Source organism: Penaeus monodon, chromosome 41, assembly GCF_015228065.2.
Source record: "Penaeus monodon isolate SGIC_2016 chromosome 41, NSTDA_Pmon_1, whole genome shotgun sequence".
NCBI classification, from domain to species: domain Eukaryota; kingdom Metazoa; phylum Arthropoda; class Malacostraca; order Decapoda; family Penaeidae; genus Penaeus; species Penaeus monodon.
In genome coordinates, this window is record NC_051426.1 from 2,020,997 (window position 1) to 2,025,996 (window position 5,000).

Here is a 5,000-nt window from a genome sequence, read left to right on the forward strand (position 1 = left end):
ATCTGCCCGATCACCCCATTAATTCACTCTCTCTCGCTCTTCCTCTCACTTTCTCTTTCCCTTCTCTCTCTCTTTCCCTTCCTTCCTTCTTTCTTTTTTTCCTTTCCGTCCTCACTCACCCAGAGACTGAAAAAGACCGAAAGAGGAAGAAAAAATTGATCATTTGCACTCTCCCTCTTTTTCCTCTTCTCGTTCTTCCCTCCCTCCTTCCTTCCTTCCTCCCTCCCTCTTTCTTTCTCTCTTTCCTCCTTCCCTCCCACTCCCTTCCCATTTCCCTCCCTCCCTCCCACTCCCTTCTCCTTTTCTCTCCCTCCCTTCCCCTTTCCCCTCCCTCCCTTCCCCTTTCCCTTTCCCTTCCCCTTTCCCTCCTTCCCTTCCCCTTTCCCTCCCACTCCCTTCCCCTTTCCCTCCCACTCCCTTCCCCTTTCCCTCCCACTCCCTTCCCCTTTCCCTTCCACTCCCTTCCCCTTTCCCTTCCGCCCTCCCACTCCCTTCCCCTTTCCCTCCCTCCCTCCCTCCCCTCCTTCCCTTCCCCTTTCCCTCCTTCCCTCCATCCCATCGAAATCACAGCCTCAGCTAAACGCCTTGAAATGAGCGTCGCGACTAATCACCGAATGTTTCCATTTTTTCCAAAGGCAAAACAAACCTCGCCGTGACACATGGCAGGAGCAATAATTACTTCGCAGAGCGCCTGAGGTTCTTAAGAAAATAAACCAGTCCGTTGCATCTTGCAAGGACAAATGCGCCCCTGCCACGGCAACTGTGCGTCTGTGTGTGTTTGTGTTTGTGTGTGTGTGCGTGTGTGTGTGTGTGTGTGTGTGTGTGTGTGTGTGTGTGTGTGTGTGTGTGTGTGTGTGTGTGTGTGTGTGTGTGTGTGTGTGTGTGTGTGTGTGCGAGTTTGTGCGTGCGTGCGATCGAGCTTGTGCGTGCGTGTGCGCGTGTGTGTAAATGTCCATGCGTGCGTGCGTGTGCGTACGTGCTTGCTTGCATGAGTAAGTGAAAGAAGCACATGAGCGCGTGAATGAGCACCCCCCCCCCCACATTCCTCGCACACAGCAACCGCCCGGAGACGCGCCGGAGGAAAAAACCCGCGAGCGACTCAAAGGAAGGAAGAAATGCGACAAGCAACATCCCCTCGGAATCCGCCTCTCGCAACACCTTGTTCATTTTCGCTTTCCCCTTCTCCTCGCTTCCCCCCCCCCCCCGCCCACCCTGCAGCCCCGCCCACACTAACCCTTCCCTTTCCCAACCCTTTTATCAGGGCGGAGCGTTTACACACACACACGCACGCGCGCGCAGAAAAATATAAATATAAAAATAAAATTCAAAAATCTTAATCACCTGAAGGCGTCCAAAGGCTCATTATGGCATCGGCTTCTCTCCCCCTCTCTCTCTCCCCCTTCTCCTCCTCTCTTTTCCCTCCACTTCCTCTTACACCACCTTCCTCCTACTCCTCCTATGCCCTCCACCACCTCCCTCTCTCTCTCTCTCTCTCTCTCTCTCTCTCTCTCTCTCTCTCTCTCTCTCTCTCTCTCTCTCTCTCTCTCTCTCACTCACTCACTCACTCACTCACTCACTCTCACTCTCACTCCCTCTCACTCTTATCCCCTCACCCTCGTTTCTCTCTCTCCTCCCAGCCTCCTCCCCTCCCCTCCCCTCCTCCATCACCCCCCTCCCCCTATGCCCACCCCAAGCCCCACGCCCACCCGCACATCGAGGGGAAGCGGGTTTTGGAGGGCGAGCTGCATGTTGGGTTAGTGTCCACACCCGCGACGAGGCAAGGGTCGTCCCGTTCGTCATCACACGGTGGTTTTCCTGTCAAGACCATGTGTAAGGAGGGGGTGGGGGTGGGGGTGGAGTGGGGAGTGGGGAGTGGGGGGTAGGGGGTAGGGGGTAGGGGAGGGATGGGAAGGAGGTAGATATGTTATTCCGGGCACGGGGAAGGGGAGGTAGGGGAGAGAAGGGAGGAGGAGAGAGGGGAAGGGAAGGGGGAGAGAGGGGAAGGGACAAGAGAGGAAAAGAAGATGGGACAACGGAGGAAGAGAAGATGGGAGGAGGAGGAGGAGGAAAACGGAAGCGGAGATGGAAGAGAAAGGAAAGAAGCAATAGGACGGGGACGAGAAAAGGAATCAGAAGGGGAAGAGAAAGCGGGGGGAAAGGATGAAGGAAAAGGAATAGAAAAATGGGAGGAAGGGAGGTAGGGGAAGGGAAGTAAGAAAGAAGAGGAAAATGAACACGAAGAAAAGGGAAAAGCACTAGAAAGGGAAAGGCAAAAATGACTTGGGTGAACGGAGGAAGCGAAGAGAAGGGAAGGAAAGGAAAGGAAAGGGAAAGGAACAGAAGAGGAAAGAGGAAAGAGGAAGGAGGAAAGGAGATGGGGGGGGGGGGGAAGGGGAACTTGACACCTACGATCGGTGTTTTGTTACACTGGCGGAGGTATCGTTGTGTGTTTAGCTGTGGTGAATTCTTGTGTGTTTTTGTTTTGTTTTTTCGAATCTCTGGTACTTCTCTGGCCCTCTTTTCTCACTCCCTTTCCCTTTCCCTTCCTCTCTCTTTCTCTTCCTCTTCCTTCCTTTCCTTCTCCCTCCCCTTCCCTCCTCTCCTCTCCTCTCCTTTCCCTCCCCTCCCCATCCCTTCCCTTCCCTGCCCCTCCCCTCCCCTCCCCTCCCATCCCATCCCTTCTCACCCTTCCCCTCCCCTTCCCCTTCCCTTCCCATCCCATCCCTTCTCACCCTTCCCCTCCCCTTCCCCTTCCCTTCCCTTCCCTTCCCTTCCCTTCCCTTCCCTTCCCTTCCCTTCCCTTCCCTCCCCTCCCCATCCCTTCCCCGCCTCAACGTATCTGCGACACCCCACGTCCGTCCAGTATTTGCGGACAACTGTTGGCAGGGCGGCGCTGGGCGGGGGAAGGAAGACTAGCGCGTGTGTATTGAACAGAGCGATAAAAGCGGCGTGGGCGGCTGCACCTGTTGTCGATATATCTCCTGCCCCGCCTCTCCTCTCTCTCTCCTCCCCTTCCTCTCTCTCCTCCCTCTCCTCTCTCTCCTCCCTCTCCTCTCTCTCCTCCCTCTCCTCTCTCTCTCTTCTCCCTTTGCCCTCTCCTCTCTCTCTGCCCTTTCCCCTCTCCTTCCTCTCAACAATAACATTATAATAGTAGTAACAGTAGTTGCAGTAATAATAATAATAATAATAATAATAATAATAATAATAATAATAATAATAATAAAAATAACAACACTAATGAATAAATAATGTAGAATCTAATTACAATTGCTCGAGGAGACAAACACAATCACCAATTCTTCCCCCGGTTGATCAAGGCGATCGGAGTAGTAGTAGTAGTAGTAGTAGTAGTAGTAGTAATAGTAGTAGTAGAAGTAGTAGTAGTAATAGTAGTATAGTAATAGTAGCAGTAGTAGTAAAGTAGTAGTAGTAGTAGTAGTAGAAGTAGTAGTAGTAGTAGTAGTAGTAGTAGTAGTAGTAGTAGTAGTAGTAGTAGTAGTAGTAATAGTAGTAGTAGTAGTAATAGTAGTAGAAGAAGTAGTAGTAGTAGTAGTAGGAGATATCAAAGAATGAGAATAAGAGAATAAGAAGGAAGCGGAAGATGAAAAGGAAGAGAACAACACGGAAGCAGAAGATGGAAAGGAGGAGAATAAGGAAATGAACGATAAATGAAAGAGAAATGGGAGAATGGGAGAAGGAGATGGAAGATGAGGAGTAGGAAGAGGTGAAGGAAATAGACAAGAGAGAGAGACAGGGGCAGGGAGAGATATGAGAGAGAGAGAATGAGAAAGAATGAGAGAGAGAGAGAGAGAGAGAGAGGAGAGGAGAGGAGAGGAGAGGAGAGAGGAGAGAAGAGAGAGGAAGAGAGAGAGAGAGGAGAGGAGAGGAGAGGAGAGGAGAGGAGAGAGGAGAGAGGAGGAGAAGAGGAGAGGAGGAGGAGAGAGGAGAGAGGAGAGAGGAGAGAGAGAGAGAGAGAGATAGAGAGAGATAGAGAGAGAGAGAATCAGACCGAGAGAAATAAATTCTTAGACAGATATAGACAGCCATACAGACATAATCAGACCGACAGACAGAGAAAATGGAAGACGAGCAGCAGAAATAACCGCACCTCCTCCGCGCCTGTCTCCTCCCTGTCCGCTTTTTGCTCATGTGTGTGTTTGAAGTTTTATTATGGCAGTAGCAGTGTAAGTGATGGTCGTGGAATTATTTCTCTTGCGCAGATGTTAAGGAAAAATTAGCTCACTTATTTTTACCCTGCGCTTGTTGTCTCCCGCGTAATTTACGGTCATATAGAAAACGTCTCCATATAAAGAGACGCATCTGGGGGGTAAAGGGTGTTTGTGATAGGACCCGTCCACCAAAAAATAAAGTAAAAAAAAAAAAAAAATACATTGCCTTGCATATAATCAGTATATAAGAATCGCAGCAGAAATCGAAACGTCACTAAAACATTACGTAAACAACCGAAATGTACTAAACCAAAGTCAATAACATAAAAAAGCGAAAACGAAAGCGATATTGCACCAACCGCCTCCGAGATAATGAAACGCGGTGTGTTCGTCCGTAGATTTCTCAGCCTCTGTACCGCAGCGACTCGTGATATCACTGTTGAAATCATGGAAACTGTTTCTGTAGTTTTCTTTCAATTTCGAGCCAATGTCTTCCTTTCTCTTTTAATATAGAATTGGCTTTGTTACGAGCATTTATTGAAAATACAATGTTCATTTTTCTTTGCAAGCTAATTTCAGTGCAAGCTTGCAGAGACGCATATTGAGAATGAACACGGATTCCTTCTAGAACTTTGAACAAAAGTATCTATAATGGGAAAACAAACAGTGAATAACCAACTACCAAATACTCACAAAAACAAATTCAATATCGATCAACACTACCCCCAAAAAAAATCTAAACAGAAAATAAACGAAAAAAAAGGAAAAAAAAATACATACGAAAAAAAGAAAATAAAAGAAAAAACAAATAACACCCCCTTCCAACAAAAC

At 48.8% G+C, this 5,000-nt stretch overlaps 1 protein-coding gene across 1 annotated transcript in view; it reads right to left on the reverse strand.

Annotated features, from left to right (window-relative positions):
• Positions 1-5,000, reverse strand: part of LOC119598253 (filamin-A-like) — a gene marked incomplete at its 3' end in the record, with an annotated part of 191,817 nt that overhangs the window by 51,427 nt on the left and 135,390 nt on the right.